The sequence below is a fragment of the Simochromis diagramma genome, unplaced genomic scaffold (assembly GCF_900408965.1).
Source record: "Simochromis diagramma unplaced genomic scaffold, fSimDia1.1 OVJJ01000316.1, whole genome shotgun sequence".
In the NCBI taxonomy this organism is placed as follows: Eukaryota; Metazoa; Chordata; class Actinopteri; order Cichliformes; family Cichlidae; genus Simochromis; species Simochromis diagramma.
Window position 1 is genome coordinate 77,185 of NW_024387221.1, and position 21,483 is coordinate 98,667.

At 46.3% G+C, this 21,483-nt stretch overlaps 1 long non-coding RNA gene and 1 pseudogene across 1 annotated transcript; both read right to left on the reverse strand.

Moving 5' to 3' along the window:
• Nucleotides 1-4,197: 4,197 nt before the first annotated feature.
• The window catches only part of LOC120746549, a 28,374-nt pseudogene continuing 11,088 nt past the window's right edge, over nt 4,198-21,483 (reverse strand).
• Nucleotides 18,864-21,425, reverse strand: LOC120746554. The gene is made up of 3 exons (XR_005698878.1): nt 21,404-21,425; nt 19,601-19,687; nt 18,864-18,933 (listed from the first exon to the last, which is right to left on the reverse strand). It is a non-coding gene; the product is annotated as an uncharacterized LOC120746554 (long non-coding RNA).

The following is a 21,483-nucleotide window of genomic DNA, read 5'->3' on the forward strand; positions in this document are numbered from 1 at the left end:
GCTGTTCCTGGGATACCGCATAATAAAACGTACGTACGCACACACACACATGTATATACACACCTACACACACACACATATATACACACCTACACACACACATGTATATACACACCTACACACACACATGTATATACACACCTACACACACACATAGATATACACACCTACACACACACATGCACACGGTTTAGTCTTTTGTGAAGAAACAAATGAGGAAGTCATGTGATGAGTTTTTCAGATTAAAGCAGGATCGATGGATCTGCATGAAAACGTTAGCGGAGCTGCTCACAGGCTCACAGCTGGATCTGACCTGAAACACACTGAAGGAAGAGACCATGTGACACGACTTTTCTCAGCAAACCTCACGCAGTGAGGGTCAGACACTCTGAGAGGTCCGAACTTAAGTTCTTATGACGTGTGGAGGGAATTTTCCAGCTGGGCGGAGGTTTGTCGTCTCAGAGTAATCTTTAGAGCACAATAGCCTGAACATCCTGTGCTCTTTTTAAACAGTCGCTGTAAACAGGAAGTGCCTTCTGAGCGATCAGCTGATTTGTTTTAGTGTGTGGAGGTCTGAAGTCCTCGGGAGGTGGCGCTGGCTCACAACTGTGGTTTTTGTAATCAAAGGAAACTCGCCCATCTGACGACCTCCGACATTACACGTGAAATTAGTCGCGTGATATGAGCTGCAGTGACATCTGTGCTTTGATTTTGACACTAATTATAACAAATACATAAAAATCAATGTTAACTCACTTCTGACCTGGCTGCTGTCCGGCAGCCATGTTGGTCCTCGCCAGACTGAGGTCATGTGATCAGCTGTGTGTGTTTGTGCAGGGAAGCAGAAACACAGTCTGTCTGCTGTGGATGTGATGGAGGCGGCGAACGCAGAGTCCTCCATCGACCTCGACAACCTGAAACTGCTGGAGGTACACACACACACACACACACACACACACACAGACACACACACGCACACACACACACACAGACACACACACGCACACACACACACACACAGAGACACGCACACACACACACACAGACACACACACACACACACACACACACACACACACACACACACACACACACACACAGACACACACACGCACACACACAGACACACACGCACACACACACGCACACACACACAGAGACACGCACACACACACACACACACACACACAACACACACACGCACACACAACACACACACACACACACACACGCACACAACACACACACCACACACAACACGCAACACCACACACACACCACACACACACACACACACACGCACACACACACACAACACACACACGCACACACACACGCACACACACACACACAGAGACACGCACACACACACACACAGACACACACACGCACACACACACACACAGAGACACGCACACACACACACAGACACACACACACACACACACACACGACACACACACCACACACACACACAGACACACAGACACACACACCACACAGAACACCACACACACACAACAACACACACACAGACACACACACACAGACACACAGAGACACGCACACGCACACACACACACACACAGAGACACGCACACGCACACACACAGACACACACACACACGCACACACACAGACACACACACACACACACACACACAGACACACACACGCACACACACCACACAAACACACCACACGCACAACACAGACACACACACAACACACACACACACACACAGACACACACACACACACAACACAACACCACACACACACACACAGAGACACGCACACACACACACACAGACACACACAGACACACACACACGCACACACACACACACACACACACAACACACACACACGCACACACACACACACACACAAGACACGCACACACACACACACAACACACACAGACACACACACACACACACACACACACGCACACACACACACACAACACACACACACCCTGCAGCAGCTGCACAGGTTTATTTGGATAATACTGGTCAGTCGGTGAACAACAGCAGCACGACAACGCCGTCACAAACTGACCATCCTGTAACTAGGGCTGCTCAATTAATCAAATTTTAATCTCGATTACGATCTTGGCTTTCAACGATCATTAAAAATGACTGAGCCGATTATTAGCCCCTCCCTCGTGCTTTACTCTCGCGCTGCTCCGTGTGGCAAATCGAGCGCACCTCTCAGCATTTCGAACACCCGTCACAACAATAAGAGGACCCGAGGAAAGCTCGGAAAGCTAAACAGAAGTTATTTGGAGAGGAGAGTGACTGCCGTTGGTTGAAAAGAGAGGTAAAAAAACTTCAGTGGTGTGGAAACATTATCGGTTCGCGGAGTCAGACGTGGATCAAGTAGACAGTGTGTAAACTTTGCTACGGTGTCGTAGCTGCACACAGAGCAACACTGCAAAGTTCACTAAACATAGATGTTTACATTTTCATTTGTTTCTTATATTGCAAACATTTGCACTGTTATCAGTATTTGCACACTGTTTATATTATTTTTTAAAGTCATTATTCAACACATTGTTATTGTTAACCCTTTAAAGCCGGGCAGAGGCACGCTCCGTTTTGCGTAACTATTTTTAAATCCCTGTAGAACCTGAACCGCGTAAGCTAGCGCAATAATTTGTTTTGCATATGAATCCGGAGGAGTTGTACTTACATCTTGTGCCATCAGCTTGTCCTCGGTCACGGTTTCCTTCCACACAAAGCTTTGCAAAAATTGCATAAAAAGCGCTTGCAGGAACAAAAACATAATATTCCAGAAACACGCTTCGCCGATCCGATCAGCTGTTCGTAACACTTCCCACATTGAACAAGACGTCAACGCGAACCATCGCATGTACGTCATTTCCTGCCCGAAACAGGAAGTGACGTCATTTTTGCAGAAAATGCAGAGTTTTACTTGTAGGCCTTAAAAGCCTATACTGGTGTTTTTTAAGTCAAGTTTGACTCTATACTTTTCTGAATAGTTTCTGGGATGCTTAGAACTCGAATTGCACTGCTGGAAATAGTTTATTTTGATGCACCTGCTGTTTTCTTTGCAAATTTGCATCATAGGATTGTTTTTTTTGTTTTCCTGCAGTATATAAAAATTGCTGTATCTCCAAAATAAAACTATGAAGACACTCAAAATAAATTTCCTGTGGTGGGAAACTATTTCTTGCAACTTTTTTGCATTTAAAGTTTTGAGGGATAAACCTCTTAAATTTCTCCAAGTAGAAATATATGTAAAAAAAAAACAAAAACGATTTTCAATTTTTTTGTAGTTTATTGCACTTTTTTGCAATTATGTAGTTACTATGGACTTAATGCATACATATTATTAAAATATGGGCTATAACAGTTGTATTGATGTATAGCAAGCTTGAAATGCTCCCAAAATGACACTACAGCATGTAAAAAAATAATTTAAGCTCTGGCGGACTTGGTTCTATGGTAGGTCTTAAAGGGTTAAATAAATATCGTCAAATAATCGAGATCTCAATTTCAATTTATAAACATACATGTACCACCTGTCAAACTGGGTGTTTGTTACACCAGTGAGGTGGTCCTGTCTCTTACAAAGCATCCTGCATCATGTTTCTGTTGTTAACAGTGAGATTTGACTTATCCTCCCATTTATCAGATTCCTAAACTTGTGTTTATGGCATTAACATAAACTCAGATTAACTGAGCACAGCAGGTCTGTTTCACTGGACATGAATTTGTAGCAGCTTCCCAATCTCTACAAAGCAGCAGTGGTTCCCAGTACCCACTGGCCTCCCTTCATAACATCCATTTGGAACCAAATGAAGAGAAAACTCGTCTCGGCGGTCCATCACTCCAGCTTAAAGACAGCTTTATGCATCCAGATGTTTTGGTGTGAGCTGCACAGTTCTGTAGCTACGAGCTGTCTTCTCTTCAATGTAATGATTTCTGGTGCTCAAGCATCAAACATTTATTTAAAAAACTGAGCAGGAAGCTTTCAGAAATCCTGAACCGCTTCCTTAAAAACATGCAGTGAGCTTGGCTAAGGAAGATGTTTATGCTTACATCCCACCACAAGCCTCTCATCATGGACACGTCCTTGACTCATTCGTTTGGCAAGACGTAGTTTGGCAGATAGAAAGTAGTTGTTGTGTTGATGTGTGATGAATGATCCCTGTAACCATTCAGAACTTCAAGAAAGTTCTACATGCATCACCAACAACTCAAGGAACAACTCACCATCAGTGTCCACCAGTCCGACAGTCACAGGTTCAGATTCGTGCGCTCGGCTCTCCGACTCCGTAGATGTTCTCTGCCCCGGACACGAAACTTGTACTGCCGATCTGGGAGGAGGTTCTAGAGACAACAGACACTTCACCGACCCTTAAAACAGTCCTTTAACAGTTTCTGAGCCGTGCTGCGAGAGAACACTCACCTGTACGTTGTAGGAGGTGCTATTGCAGGACACCAGGTGTTTCCACTGCTGCTCCACGGAGTCCCAGATCTCCAGTTTATAGGACTGCACGGCGCTACCTCCATCGTAGGTCGGCCCGTACCACGACAGCGTCAGCAGGACCGACGGATGTCTGAGGCCGCAGGAACCTTTGCTGGGGGGTCGGGTTTATCTGAGGAGGGGCGGGGATAGATGACGATGAACACAAGCTGAAAATATTAAATTTTGCAGCTGATTCTTTCAGGAATCATTAAACAGGAAGTGCAGACGCTGCTGTCTCACCGACGATGGTGAGGTTGAGGGCGGCCTGTCTGAGGCCGTAGCTGTTCTTCAGCTCGATGGTGTAGCAGCCACAGTGTTCCTGCTGCCCGCTGCCGATGGTCAGCCTGCTGCTGCTGTCGTTACTCTCGATGGAGATGTCATCTGACCCCTCCTGGATCTGAGCCCGAGACCGGAGAGGCAGGAGGACGCTTAGACAAACACTTAAACGTACCATAGCCTCAGCCTTAGTCTCTCTCTGTGTGTGTGTGTGTGTGTGTGTATCTCACCGGTTTCCTGAACTTCAGCCAGGTGCAGGTGATGGGCGGAGCTCCAGAAAACTTGCAAAGGATCTCCACTTTCTCCCCCGCCAGAATCTTCATGTCCTCAGGGAACTGCAGGATCTGAGGAGGCAGAGCTACACACACATATCAATAATCTATAATCAATAACAGGAGTCCTGCATTAGAGACCTTTAATAATAATTAAATAATAATTCCTTTAATAATAGTGTGGGAACTGACTGTGATCAATACTCAGTCGTGGAAAGAGGAAGAACAAAGTCGTCACCAGACTCCATGTTCTTTCTATTTAATCTGACAGGAGCTGAATGAAATCAGCAATCAAAGCAACTTCTGAATGAAAATTTCAGCAACAGCAGTTTTACCATCATCACATTGCTCCCAAGGCACTTAGGCAGAGTTTCAGCCAGAAACTGCAGCGCCCCCTGCTGTCAGTCAGGCATTTAGACTGACTTTGTTTATACTTCAAATGCAAAAGAAAGAAGTTTTGCCTTCATGACTTTGCAGTTTTTGTACATCTCTTTTTTATTATTGATTGATTGTCTGACAGTCCAGCTCTAAAGTGACACTAAAGGGCCAATAAACCCGCTCTTCCCTGCAGGAATAACGAGACAGACACTAACACATGGGCTGTGTCCCAATTCAGGGTCTGCAGCCTTCAAGGCCGCATTTGAAGGCCGATTACGTCACAGCGACGGACGAAGGCTGTCCCAATTCAAAGGACTGCTCGAAATGCGGCCCCTCAAATGCGTCCTTCATTTCCCTGAATTTTAAGGACGGGCCTGTGAAGCTTCATGGCCCAACATATCCCAGACTTCATAGCGCGGCGGTGGGTGTAGAGTGAACTTTAAGTAAGTACTGACATATGACGTCACTTATTTATGTTGTTTAAATAACGAAGAACATTAAAACATTGCTGTTGGCCACATGTCGGCAAAGTTATGTGATATTAGTGACGTTTTTTACTAACTTGGTTTTTAAAGCTTTTACTTTAAAGTATACGCCGTTCGATAGTCGACCTTAATCTTACAGAGAATGTGATGATTTCATGGATGGAGAGAATAGACAGACTGTTCCCTGTTTGTGAAGGACTGCTAGGAAAGTTTAACATAACTGTCTGTGCTGAATCAGTCTTATTAGGTAATGTTCAAATAATGTGATCATCCCAGTGTTTCAGTGTGGGAGAAAGTACTCAGGGCCTTCAAGTTACACACTATGAAAGGCAGCAACAAGTTTAATGTTCAGAACCTAAAGTATGTATCAGCAGCAGAATGGAGCTAAAAATAAATGTTTGTTTCAGTTCTATGAAGCTTTGAGTATTTTGGATCAGTAGCTGCTGTGTTTGTTGCATCATATTGCTGTAACTGTTTATATGCTTTATATATTCTGAGGTAAGTTGATCTATAGTGTTACATCATATTCTATAAGGATGTTATGTGTTTGTAGACTTTCTGCCCAGTTTGACCCATTTAACAGAAGTCAGCCTGTTTAAGGCTCTGATATCTATTCTGTGTGACTTACAGCAGTTATGACATGGTCTGATTTTCTCACCCAATAAAGGAATATTTAATACATCAGTCTACTCTTCATTCTATCAGACACAGTTATCACAGCTCGTACATTTTCTTTTTACACATATATGTAAGCATTGAGCCACATTTAGTAATGACAACATATTAAAAGAACAATATTTGTCTCTTATAATACATCTGTATATACACTGTCACAGATACTTGAGTGTTTTTGAGTGAAGATTTATAATTTATAAATATAAATTTATAAATAACTTGAATCTTTACTGAAGCTCAGTGTTTGGCACAGAGTTCATGTTCACTGCTGTAATAACTAATAATGATTAACATAATAACTGTAATATTGGCCATATTATATTTACATTACCAAAGTGAGAGGACTCAGATAGCTCACATAAAAACAAACAAACAAATGAACAAAAGATGTTCTCCTTCATCTCTGTCAAACAAAGCTGTATGACACGTTTCCAGCTGTTAGTATCATGGTTGCTAGGCAACCTGGGCAGCGCGACGGAGGCTAGACCGCCCATTTCACAAGCCTCGCACTTCCGGCCTTAGCGGTCTTTGAGTACGCGGCCCTTGTGGACCGTTAAGGCTGCAGACCCTGAATTGGGATACAGCCATGTTGTCCAGAAACATGCCCGCCTTTCCCATAATGCACCTGTCTCAGCAGGACCTCCCTGCCTGGTAAACATGATTCACTACAGGTGAGTCTCACCTTGTTTGGGCGGAGTCTTTGGAGTTGGCTTCTTTATTCTGGCTTCACCTGAAACAAGAACACAGCAGGCGGTCAGACACTTGAACCAGACGTTCAGACGAGCTGTGATGAGGAAACGTGTGGCTGTCATTTCACAGCAGAATCAGATCTACTGGAAACACGATGACTTATTCATGAGGTCTTCTAAGCACCTCAGAGCCTTCTCAAAATCTCTGCAACCATCCAAGCAACGAATATTGTTGTACTGCACAAACTGAGCCCTGGACCAGATGATGCAAAGACCCATGAGGGTGCAACAAATTCAATAACCTCATTATGTTACTCTGGAGCTTCCCAACACCTCTGCAACTTCCACAGCGACCTTTAAAACCTGCCTTAACCTATTAAGACCGCATGACACGTGGACAGAGAATTTCAAGGTCTAAACATCCTTAAAACAGTTCCTGGCAAGTGTTCAAACAACCTTTCACAAAACCACCCCTGAGACCTTTAATAGCCCCCAAAGACCACTCTGACAGGACTACTGACATGTCAGTGCATTTAGAATATTTTTACCACCTCCACAGAAACTAAAATGTGTCGGTAAAACAAGGGGATAGCTAACTTCACGGAGACCATTAAACACATTCCTGGTACTTCTGGGAAATTAGTAACCGTTCTTTCAAGACCTCTAAAACCTCACTAAGGAGCTTTAATGAACTTTAAAATCTCCACTGGACCCTCTCCACGGTCCTCTGGAGCGTCTTTAAGACCTTGGCCCAGCTCCAACTTTAAACCCTCCATAAACCAATTCAGGAGCTCTGAAACAAGTGGACAATCTCCTCAGTGATCCTGCAGACTTCCTCTGGAACCTTTAAAAACTCCAGAGAGGCCTCATCAAGTTTCTACCATGAGACCTCTGAAAACAACTGAGCAGACAGAAACACCTCCCTGCACACAAGCTTCATTAACACTACGTTTCCCATCAGACACTGCACACAGACCTGGTGACACTGTAAGCATCACACTCACAACAAAGATGAAATGATGACACTGAAGTGAGGACATTTACAGAAATGTTCCTCGTTTAGAAAAATCGCACAGACTGAATAAAATATGCACGAAATAAAACGTGAATGTGCAACAAGCACATCTGAAACTAAGTGAAGAGTGTCATGTAAGTACAGACACGGTTTTCCTGACTGCTTTCACACGTGTGTCTCACATCGTCCTGCTTTGTTGTGTTTTTATGGAAGCAGAAGACTCTGTGCGACAGGAAACACACAGCTTATACGAGCCTCTCTGAGTTTGTGTTCGTGAGGCTGTTTGTCTTCTTCTCTTTTAAATGTTTCTGTCATCAGCTGCTTTTCTTTTTTAGTTTAAGGAACTTTGTCCTCACAGAACATCTAGTAGAGGCAGGAGGAGGAGGAGAAGAATGTGAGACAGACGAAGAGCATCTCTGATGACCGTACATGGACAATCTAAAAATAGTTCCACTGGATGCAGGAAATAGTTCCTGGAGTTTGTTTTTCTTGAGATGGCTGCAGATGAAGAGGATAGAAGAATCTGTTCACGCTGTCTTCTTCTTTGTTTCCTCCTTCAGATGTTTAAGACTTTCCACCTGACCACACCACAAAGTCTGCTGTTACCATCGGTCTGGAGCTCAGGCTCCGTCCTTCCAGCCTCGCTGCTTTGGCTCTGTTTTCCTTTGGAAACACAAACACGAGGATTTTCCAGCACAAAGTTATTTTTGCTCTCACAGAAACTCGCAAAACAAGCTTGAAGCTGCTACAGTCAAAAAAAGCAGCTGCTCGCTTCACGCCCCAAATAAAAATGGTGGATGTCATCAAGTCGCTCATGGCGCTGTGACGTCCTTAACACCGGCCACTCAGGTCCCAGTGACGTGGTGACATCATCAGGTCAGCACAAGTTGCACGCTTGGCTGGTTTTTGTTACTTGTCTGCAGAGAAAACACACACGCACGCACACACACACACGCACGCACACACACGCACGCACACACATGCACGCACGCACGCACACACACGCACGCACTCACTCACACACACACATGCACGCACGCACACACACGCACGCACGCACTCACTCACACACACGCACGCACACACACGCACGCACACACACGCACGCACGCACTCACTCACACACACGCACGCACACACACGCACGCACACACACACACGCACGCACACACACACATGCACGCACGCACTCACTCACACACACACGTGCACACAAGCATACGTTCACACCTGCTTTGGAAGCAGGACGGTTTGTGTCTCCTGTCAGTAAAGCTTTAAAACGAACCGCCTGGTGAGCCGAGCCTCTCTCTGACCGACACTCCGACTTTCACTTTCATGTGTGAAGCTCTGACCTTTGAACCGCGGTGACTGTCTGAGCTGCAGAATCAGACACTGAACCTTAGTAAGAAGCTGATGAATGTGTGCAGGAAACACTTTCAGTCTGAGCACTTGACATCAGTGTGTAACCACCGTGTGCAGACATCAGTGTGTGACCACGCGACGCTTCAGTATGTACAGCGGCCCCTCCCCCGTCTGTCAGCAGGTTAGTATGAGAAAGCTCATGAATGAGGAAACACAAACAGAAGCTGAGCTCTGAATGTCAAACTGTCCTCACAAAGACAGGCGAGCACAGGTCTGCAGCTTTGATATTAATCAGCTGACGGTCAGAGCTGCACTCTGATTGGCTCCTTGCTCTGTCAGTCACAGGAAGCACTTCTGTTTTTACTTCTGCACTGAAAGTGAAGAACTCAGTGTTCCTGTACACGCCATCCCAAAATATCAGCTGCATACCTGCTGACACGCCGCTGCAATAAGAGCCCCTGAAAACATCCCCCCAACCCCCGACCACATGGGGTTTAAAAAGTTTTAACAATGTTTAGCCCCGCCCACTCGTAGCTGCAGACTAAACTGACAGGTGAGAGTGAGCAGCACCTGCAGCAGATGGTTAGGACAGGGAGCAGCCTCTCCGTTTGTCTTGTGCTCAGTCTTTACTGTAACTGTGTTTCAGGGTGGAGGCTGACACATGCACACACGCTGCACCACACAGCCTCCAACCTGCTGCGTGTCTCTAAGCTAACGTGGGCCCAGCAGGCGGACGAACGGCTTCACTCGACACTTCCACGCTTTTAATCAGCACGCAAAGTAAAACAAAGTCTGTCAGAGCGCGAGAGTCAGAAACCAGGCCTTAAATGGAAGTGGGAGAGGAGCAGCGCCCCCTCCCCGACATCATCGCCCCGTCCTTCCTCCCTCTGTCTGCTGCTAAAACTCTGCGGTCTCCGAGAAGTGACTGAAACCAAAGCAGGAGCCGAGCTCCGGTCTGAGAAACTCTCAGCTCATGTTCAGGTAGATTCAACTCTGAGTCTGTTCGCATACATGTGAACAAACAGTTAAAGGTCAGGGGTCAGCGCCGTGGAGAGGGTTTCAGCTTTGAACGCAAGAAAAGTGTCTGTGGGCTGTGATATGAACCTGATCAGAGCAGAACAGGACATCCATCCACAGCAGTGAGCCCACTGAGGCATGCACACACAGACACACACACACACACACTCTGAGCAGGAAGGATTTTAGAGTTGGATCATAAAGATAAGAGCAGATTTTCCACTGAGGGCTGCAGACAGAAACATGAAGCTGCTGCATGTCAGAGTGTTTTTGTATGAAGTTACTGTTCAAACACTCACACATTCAGCGCTGTGCAGATACGGAGAGCAAGAAAACAACAAGTCCAGAAACGTCTCATCCAATAGGAAATGTTTAACTCTTTCATTTATTTGTATCTCTATTGTGATTGTTTCATGAAAGAAACATTTTGGTCACACAACACAATTTACTCAGAGTGAATAATTATTAATCGTAGCTTTGACTTAAACTGTTACAGCCAGGAACTTTTCTACAATATGTTCCTGTTTAAAACCCAAAACCTTTCATTAAGATGAAACTTTTAAAAGAGCAACAACACTTTCTTTTATTCTGAAGAGTGATCTTAGGATTTCTACCAAAGTAAGACTTTATTCTCCTTGCATACAGAAACATTACGACCAATCAGGACACAGCTACAAACCAAACAAAGTTACTACTTGTAACCAAAAAGTTGTTGTTTGTAGCAGACTGTGTGTTTTAACCCACAGTGTCTGCACAGTTTGTTTCCAGGTGAGACTCATTCATGATGCACAGGTGTGACCCCTGCAAGGAAAGGTGTGCGTGTGTGTGTGTGTGTGTGTGTGTGTGTGTGTGTGTGTGTGTGTGTGTGTGTGTGTGTGCATGTGTGCGTGTGTGTGCATGTGTGCATGTGTGTGTGTGTGTGCGTGCATGTGCGTGTGCGTGCATGTACGTGCATGTGTGTGTGTGTGCATGTGTGTGTGTATGTGGGAAGCAGCAGGGCTGATGGGAAACGTAGTGTTAATGGAGGTTTTACTGCTCTGGAGGTAGGAATAATAATGTGACAGTGATGAAGGAACTGATGTTTCCAGTGATACACAGAGACTCTTTAAAATAGAAACACCCGCCTGAGTGTGTGTGTGTGTGTGTGGGAACCAGTGATCCCAGCCTGCAGCTCCTTATTGGGACAAAAGGAAAGAGGCTGCTGCTGCATATTTTGGAAACTCACTCTCTGAGGTTGGAGTCGCCTTCTTGGACTTCTTGTCGGCCGGAGAGTTTTCAGCCGGGTCTGCAGGACACAGAGAGACAGAGAGGGAGGAGTTAACACGTGCACACACTCAGGTGCTCTCTGAGAGCTCCACAGCCGTGAACCCCAACACAAACATCAGAAACCCTCCGGCAAACACTGAGCGTTCACCTGCAGAAAATTCATATTTTATTCAAACTGAAAAACAAAATGTGTGTTTACAGAGCTCAGACATTTCACATTCTGCTCTCCGACATGACACACATCACTGAGCACATTCACTGAATGCTGCGTGGACCCAGAGAGGGTGTTTGGTAACACGCCGCTCAGTGAGACTCAGCGAGACGACAGAAGTTCAAGTCAAGTCGTGTGAGTGCAGAAAAATGCCACCGGCTTTTTGTGAGGGAAACCAGCGCGGTGCTGCATTCAGGGACGAACTATCAAAAAAGTCACTGCTCAGACTCAGAGAACCCAGGTACGTAAATAACAACCAGGAGGCATACAAGTGTAAGCGTGCACGGGACTCAGTCCAGCCTGAGTTAAGGTCCTTTCACATCGGACGCAGCACAGCGCTGCGCTCTGAAACCCATTCATGTCTGTTGTTTGCCTCGTGCAGCAATGGTTTTCCAGCTGTGCCAAGTAAAGCGCAGCACAAGCACAGGTGCAGCAGAGTGCAGTACTCGCATGAGTCGCACCTTCGTGCTACCAATAGAAACTAAGCCTACAGCTGTGGTAAGTTCAACTGCACAATGAAGGAAAGCGTTCTGTGCGTGTCTGAGTTCGGTGAACTGTTTGTCACAGGTTTACGTGCACGTACGGGGAACTGCACAGCTCTGCAGAGGGAAAGCAGCGTTCTGGAAACGACGCATTCTTCACTAGTCAGGACAAAGGTTTCTTCTTAAGGATTTATTAAAGGTTTAGACATAATACAACACAAACTGTCGTAGAGGACACAAAGTCAAAGACGTTTAGAAGCGACAAGGTGCAGGCACTTCTCGTATACGTAGAGCAGTCGCAAAAATGACGTACAAGCAGAGCGCAGCACAACACAAATTTTGGATCTTTCGCTCTAGTTTGCAGTGAGACATGCTGCGTCTGATGGGCCGTCAGGCTGCAGTCTCTGGGTGCTGTCTGGACGGACCCGGTGCACAGGCGTGAGACGATCCTGGAGGTCTCAGAACTGAACCACAGTGTTCACACAGCCGGACACTTTCTGTGTTCTCTGGAAGTCACTGCTGTCACTTCCTTGACTTCCTGTCCAAACACAACATCACAGATTCACAGCACATGGTGGAGCACAGTTCATCGTGTTTCCATCGCGAACTCTGCCTCTGTCCTCGCCACGTTAGCTCACAGCAAAGAAAGAGCCGAGTGTCCTCGTGCTGCTTCAGTCTCAGGTGTCCATGAGCACCACAGGACTGAGACACACCTGAAACAGCGGCTGCGTCCGTGCTGCAGGCTGGACCACGGCGTCCGTGCTGTTCTGGACACAGCACACCGAGTCTGTGGTGTTCGTGTTTAAAACCAGCTGACTAAACCCTTTACAAACAGCTGATGTCCTGACGACCAGCGCTAACCCGTCTGCAAACAGGAGCCGATCTTTGATAAAGTCAAACTGTGTTTGTGTTCGTTGGTTCTAATGACAGGAAACCCAGCTGACCAGCGCTGCAGCTTCTGCTGCATCACTCTTCCAGTCCAAACCACTGCAGCGACCATCAAAGAGAGTGGGCGGGGCTAACATGACCCATGAATGCTGATGTTTGTGTGATCTTTCCAAAGAAGCAGAGCTGCACTGCTGAACAGAGTCGTGTGTTCAGGAGGCTTGACTCATCGGTTGGTGTCTGAGAGTCAGTGCTGATGACGGAGTCAACAAATGTTCGTGGACACGGCAGGAAGTAAACAAGCTCTTTGGTTTAGGACAGATTACGACAAACATATCAGATACATTTCAGATCTTCATTCAGACAACAAAAGTACACTTTAAAGTTTCTCTCACAGTTTGAATGCTTTAAACCTGCGTCTACATCAGGATGCAGGAGGAAGAATAACTGTAGAGGAAAGACCAGAAGAACAAAAACAGCAGAAGAAGAAGAACATGCGGCACTGAAGGAAAGATCTGAGACAGGAACAAAGCTTTGTTCTCACCGTCTACCAGAACCGTGCAGGAACACTCGGCTTTGCCTGCCGAGTTCTCGGCTCTGCATTTATACTGGCCTTCATCCTCTGGCAGGGCTTTGTCTATGGTCAGGGAGCAGAGGCCGCCTGCAACACACAACACAGCACAATATAACGCAACCCACACAGGACACAGTCAGATCAGCACCAGGTCAAGTCTCATTTCTTACATTCCACAAAGTTAATCAATAAAAATGAAGGTATGACTCCTTACACATTTCATTTACTATGAACGAGCTATCAGAGCGTCACGTTCTCCACCCTTTTAGACGCCATGTGAGACTAAAGGCCATCCTCCGCTGCCGGTGCGGCATCCTTCAGAAAGGCTTTCTTCTTCCTTCAACACGTGTTAGGACATTTCTTTGCTTCAGACAGAAGGACAAGCATCACACTCCTCTGCCTCTCACTTTGATCAGTGAAAATAAAAGCTTTCCCTGTTAATCAGACTCTGTGACCTGAAAGATGGTTTTAAAAAAATCTTTTAAAAGATTGTTGTTTTGGTCGCCTCCGTCCTGTTTGTTCCAATCAGAACCGAGATGTTTAAAACTCGATCGGCCAGCCGAGAGTTTAGGGAACCTGAAGTTCACAGGACGGGACAAAACTGAAGCGTGAAGTCAAAGAAACCCTCGTAGAGGTCGGCGGGTGATGGACAGTTTTCACCAACAACAACACGAGTCTCTAACACTGCCCCCTGGTGACAAAGCACAGCTATCACAGAAATTCACGGATCTGAGGTGACCTTCATACGACCTGCACACGACCAACACTCAACCTCACCCTAACCCTTTTTATTTGTGCTTCGTGATGCTATCGTGGCGCTGAGTTACCATCCATCCATCTTCTTGTCCTTTTCTGGTTCAGGGGAGCAGCCTAGCCAGAGAAGCCCGGACCTCCCTCTGTGAGCCACCTCCTCCAGCTCACCCGGGGGAACAGCGAGGCGTTCCCAGGTCAGCCAAGAGATGCAATCTCTCCAGAGTGCCCTGCGTCTGCCGCAGGGCTTCCTCCCACTAGGACACGAACACCCCGCAGAGGAGGCGTCCAAATTGGATGAACTGCCTCAGCCGGCTGCTCCACTCTGATTCCCTCCTCACCACATCAGTAATGGCCAAACACCATCTGGAGAAAACTCATTTCCACTGCTTGTTTCTACGATCTCATAATCTCATCTGCAAATTTCATAAAAGAGGAGGATGACAACTAAAGTCAGAGAGGTCCTTACAGCTGACAGGCTCGGACCTGACCGAGGCAACGTCTTAAACATCTGTGGAGAAAACATCTGTCGTCCCTCCACCCTGCTGGAGCTGAGGGGATCTGCAACCAAATCCAACAAAGCGTGAAGAGAAGGCAGGAAGCTGCTGCGACTCGTTGAATCAACACTCTGAACACTTTCTGTAAAAGGATCGCTTTGATCTGACGTTTTATCGTCATGACGACCCTTCAGCCAACGATCACGTCGTTTTATAACGACGCCTACAAAACCACAAGAGCAGAAAGTGAAGATCTGAGTTCATCATAAACATGCTGCTGCCTTTAAATCTGCACCGACACATGTATGTGACCTCTGACCTTTAACATGTGACACACAGACTCCTCACTCTGCAGGATAAACACACACAACCAGGGGCTGTCCTCCAGACTGAAATAACACACTGAGGGATTATTATTACACACACACACACACACACACACACACACACACACACACACACACACAGGTCTTTACAGGACATCACAGTGTGTGTTTCTATGCTTGTGAGGACCTTCAGGCTCTTTCTTAAAGGGTGAGTCTGCCTATTTTTATAAATGTGAGCCATCAGTCTGATTCTGACGGCTGCTGTATTTATTTCACCATCCATGCTGAAAGCTTCCTGTTAATGAAAGTTTCCTGCTGGAGCCGCTGATAACGGCACAGAGAAGAAAAGATTGTGACAGCTGGTCCAGCTGCTGAAAGTGAAAGTGAACTCAAAGTGTCCCTCGACCATCAGGAGGAGGAGAAGCAGTGAGGGTGACTTCAGCAGAGCGGCGAGCCCGACAAAATCCAAGCACGGCGTGGATCTACACGACATGCTGCATGCTCATTGGCTAATGACTCAATCATCTCCTGCTTCCTGTTTCTTTGTCGCTATCCGGTTGTTCAGTCTGACGTCACTAGCCGTGTCTGGACCTAAACTCCGCTGCAGGTCCATATATCAAACGATCACTATGGCATTACTGAGAGTTGAAAAACTGTCTAAAGTCTTTCATGTTTAATAAAATGATCAGCGTTCTGCTCTACCAGGTGTAACAATTGAGTTTAACATCCAGGCATCCATGAAAACGGAATTTATGACATTTAACGGAGTTAGAAGTTAGCAGGGAGTTAGCTCGCTAGCTTCTATCTAAATACAATATAGCATGTCCTGACTGCGGGGTTTTGGAAACAAATTAAAACGTACAGCTCTGCTATCACTTCCAGCATAAATGAAGACAGAAAACTAAACAGCAGTGACGTTTGTAGGGTTACTGAAGTTGGGCTAGCTGGTATATAATGATGTGCTACGTGACCGCTAGCGACACAGCTATGTTAGCATAATATAAACAAGCTAACTTTTTTTCCACTCGATAAAAGTTAACGTGAGTGTTCTTGGTGGTCAGGAACAAATGTAATCGCATGGCAGGATGCTGTAAAAGGACCAAACTTCAGCCAGGAGAACAACTGAGATAATCCATCCACAATACGAGGTTAGTCATTCATATACTGCTGCATGGGCTGGGCTGTAGTTACATCCTAAGGTTTTAAAAACTGAGCTTAAATAAATGATTAGCGGTAATAAAAGCCGAGGGAGGTCAACAGGGATCACTGACTGTTTTAGGAGCTTTTTGAGATTAAATAGAAGGAAATACAAAACATTAAACATGTTAACAACACAAAAGCCATATTAAACGCAGACTACTTTAGGCCCGGAAGTAGGATTCGTCACGTCATCACTTAACGACCGGATAATAAGGTCCTCATTTGCAAAGTAAACATGAGGCGGGCAGCAGGCTCACACACTCCGACTTTTACACAACTGCCAGAGGAGTTTCCCCCTACTGGAGATTAGAAAGAATACAGGTTTAAAGTAGCTGAGCACCGGCTGTGTCCATCTTCTCGTTTTTACTTGATCAGCTGATGTTACATTCCTGCAGTGCGGCTAACTGTCACTGCCTTCTTAATGTTATTGCTAGAACAATCACGCTAACTCAATTTTAGCAAAGTTGTGTCTAAAGTAAGTAAAACTATCACCATCACTGCTAAACACAAAAAAGTCCAGACTGAATTTAAAGTAAACTTTGTTTTTTACATTTTTGTCTTCACAATCAAATCCATGAACGACAGTTCTGCTCAGCATGTTCAAAGTTACTGAACAAGTTTTAAAGATTAGCTTCGGGGAGACGTAACTAACATCATGAAGACAGTTTAAGACAGACAGAGTGTCCCTTCAACTGATGAATGAATCCCTGCCGGACCTCACAAGTACAGTAATACGTGTGTGTGTGTGTGTGTGTGTGTAGTGATCTGCTTCCATATGAAATTCCAGTGACGGTCACACATCACATCCTGCTTCTATTGTTTCACATCTGCGTTCTATTATTAGAGTCTCAATCCTCAGACCTCCATCAGCAGCTGCTTCAGCTCCTCCACCGACTCCACCAACGCTGCTCCACAGCTTCACCTCCTGATCTCCGCCTCCCTGTCGCGCTGCTCATTCTGTCGTCTTTAATCTGAGGGGTTTTTCTGTTTTCTCAGCCTGAATAATTCAGTGGCTCTAATCGATTCTGATCACTTCCATTGATGATCGCAAACAAACAGTACTGCTAAATAAAGTTTTTTTGAATTCAAAGAGAGCCTTCGGGGTTGCTGTGAAATGTAAACAAAGCCCTCCTCCCTCCTTTTTAACCAAATCATGTCAGAAAACCTTTCACTTCCTGTTGTGCTGTGTGTGTGACCTCTGACCTTCGTTTGCGAGGATGATGAATTTGGACGCCTTGATGACCTTCCCGTCCAGCGTCCAGGTGACAGTGACATCAGAAGCGGTGGGCGAGGCGGCACTGCAGCCGGAGCCGCTGACCGTCCAGCACCGTCATGTCGCTCAGCTTCTCTACAAACTCCGGCGCCGCACCTCCTCCTCCTCCGGTGCTCTTCTTCTCATTAATCCCTCCATCCATGCAGTTGTTCACCTCCGCCTTCTCCCCGTTCTTCTCGGGCCCGTCGGGTTCTTCTTGTTGGCGAGGACAGAGCGGAAGTCGCCGGCGTTCTTCGTGGGCGTCTCTGCGGCCTTGCTGCTGTTGCTGCTTGCGGCGCCCTTCTTCCCCAGCACGCTGCGGAAGTCGACCTGCGATGGGAGTTCACCTTCTCCTCGCTCTTGGGTTTGACACCCTTGAGGTTGGCCTTAAAATCCATGTGGTGGCGCTGGTTATGCTCGGTGGTGGCGGTGGCGGTGGCGGGGCCGGCCTCCCTCTGCTCGTCTCCCTCTTGGATGTTTTTGCCTTGAACGGCTCGGCGTCCAAGCAGCGAGCGGAAGTCCAGCTGCTGCGCCTCCCTCTGCCGCAGCTCCTCTTCACCCCGCTCCCTGGTTTCCACACAGCGTTTGAGGAGGCCTCTGGGAGCAGTGGTCTGGTCCTCCTCTTTCTTCTTCTTCTCTTCTCTGTGCAGGTGCGGGAGCTGCCGGTTCTCCTTCTGCTCCTCGTTGGCCTCCTGCCACTGCCGACTGACACCACTGCTGCTGCTTCTCTGCTCACGCCTCCTCCTCCTTTGCCACCTCCTCTCAGCACCACGCTCCCACCAGCTGCTCCTCCTCCTGCTCCTCCTGCTGCTGCTGCCAGGCTGGATGAACAAGCACAGAGACAGATAGAGGGACAGAGAGAGAGCAAGAGGACAAGCTCCGCCCCCCAGGTCTTAGCTGGTGGGGTGGAGGTGGGGGGGGGGGGGACCTCGACTCAAATTGTTCATGTTACATCACAAGTGACTCAACTGCCCGAATATGGGCATGAGCAGAGGGAACACACACACACACACACAGATGTAAACAAAGAAAAAGCAGACTGAGGACACACTCCTCCTCCTCCTCCTCCTCCTCCTCCTCCTCTGAAGCTGCTGACTCTTTTTCACAGTTTCATCAAACTAGAGCAAACGGGGTTTCTTCCAGCAAACACTCGCAGCAGAGTAAACACACAGAGGAAATACTGGCTCTGATTGGTCGGGGTGATATGGACGGATTAGAGAAGCTTTAGGGAATTTTCTGGATAAATAACAGAAGGATGGAGGGAATGGTGGGTGGGTGTGAGGAGGGGGTGGAAACAGGAACAGAGAGCTGGGAATAGTGGGGGGGGGGCTGACAGAGTCAGACTCTATGCTGATGATGCAGAGGTCTGTTTAGGGAACGAGACGTTTTAAAAACTCGTCAGGTTCAACCAATCACGCTCATACGGCACAGAAATCTGACTCCGCCCTGTTCAGCCAGCTGCAGGTGTCCAGGTGAGTGAGGTCTCACCTGCTGCCGTCCCGTCCTCTCCTGTCCTTTTCTCGTCTTTCGGTGACCGACAGCGTGGCCACAGCGCTGCACTCGCCCACGCTGTTCCTGAAACACAAAGTTTATCTTCTACATGCAGCACACTCTCATCTTCTCACAGGCACTAAGACCATCTCCCACTTCCACGCCACTGATTCATCACAGCGGTGTTTTCATTCAGGCACTGCTGCACTGTGCTATTTGCAACGTCAGACTTCATATGAGAAACTGATCCTTTTATCTCTCATTAATGGCACATAACATTTTCCCTTTAAGAGAGGAAAAGACACCAGGTAGGCTCCACTGGTCCTGATCAACAATGTTCAGAAACATTTGACTGAAATTACCCTGGAAGTTGTTGTCTTTGTTGTCTTTGTTAGCACTAATCACATTATGTCTTGATGCTCAATCATCACTTCAGTCTCTGAAGAAGTCACATTATGATGTGGAAACCTGATATTTACTTTTATAGATCAACTGTTGTCTTTTTCAGTCCGAAGCTCTCCTGTATTCACATCTGTGGAAAAAACGGCCTCTGTGCCATCAGAGACGTCTTCAGGTCATCTGTTGATTGTAAAAGTCGTTTTTATATAGAATGACCTCTGCACTTGATTTGCTCTGCATCAACCTTTGAACGGCTAAGACTTCACAGACAGCAACCCTACACTCGCCCCACGATCTGAAGAAAACACAGGACACCTTCTCGTGACAAATGGAATCAGGTTTGATGTTGTTTAGAACGATTATGTCATGTTAGCTGTTCCAGCTGAGGACAGGTTTTCCTTCTTTTGCACTGTCAAAGCTGTTACTGCTCACAGTGTGATGTTTGAAACCATCCAAATACTGACTTGGTTTGTAAATGACTTTCGGGACATTCAGAATTTGTTTTTACTTGAGATCCAACAGTTTCCTGTTTTAGTAAGTTGGAAATTATCCATTATTATGAAGTGTGTATTTCAATAATAATGTTTGATTGACAGTAAATCTTCAGGCTCACAATGTTGTCACTCATGGCTCAATGACTCTGAGGTTTAAAGCTGCATTTCCATCGTAGGAACTTTCTACGGTTCGGGACCATTTGGATAAAATTAGGTCTGAACTAAGTTCTGGGGATGTTCTCTTTACCTCCAAAGGTGTAGTACTTCAGAAAGGACAAGGAACTTGGTCCAAAATATCTGAACTTTGGAGTTCGTGAAATATCAAAAGATCCTGAACTTTTCAGAGATCTGGAGCTCTGAAATTTCAGGACCTTGGATGGTCCAGATCAAACATCCAAGGTCCCCAATACACCTGAACCAGAATGTTCAGGAAACTTTACCAACATGACCAAGTGTTGATTGGTTAAGCACTGTTCTCAGTATTACTGTCACTTAAGAACACCCAGAGGACCTCGTTCTGTGCGGCATTAGGCACCTTTAAATTCCTTGATGTTGGTTGTGTTTCGGGTAAGTGCAAGCTTTACCGTCTCTCACAGTTTCTTCATGTTCACTGGCACCCAGCACATCACATATGATTTTCATGAGAAGAAGGAGATTTCTCTTTCTATTCTCGATGTTACATAGTCATGCTTTGAATATGATGCAGACTGCTGTATGTGCTGGGGTGGATGATGAGGTATGGATGAATAGATTATGGAGGGGGAGGCTGGTGGTTCCTCTGTGAGTGTAATCCTCACTGCAGCTCTTGTACTGACGATCATCTGGGATTATTTCAGCATGTCTGCAGAATCTGTGTCTTTTTATGACATGTGAGTGTTTACAGTATCGGCGGCTGTCGATCTGTTACCTCAGGCTGATCAGGTACTCTCGCCATGTTCCTTCTTCACCCGTCTGAAGAAGAAAACAGAGTTAGCTGTATCAGGTGTG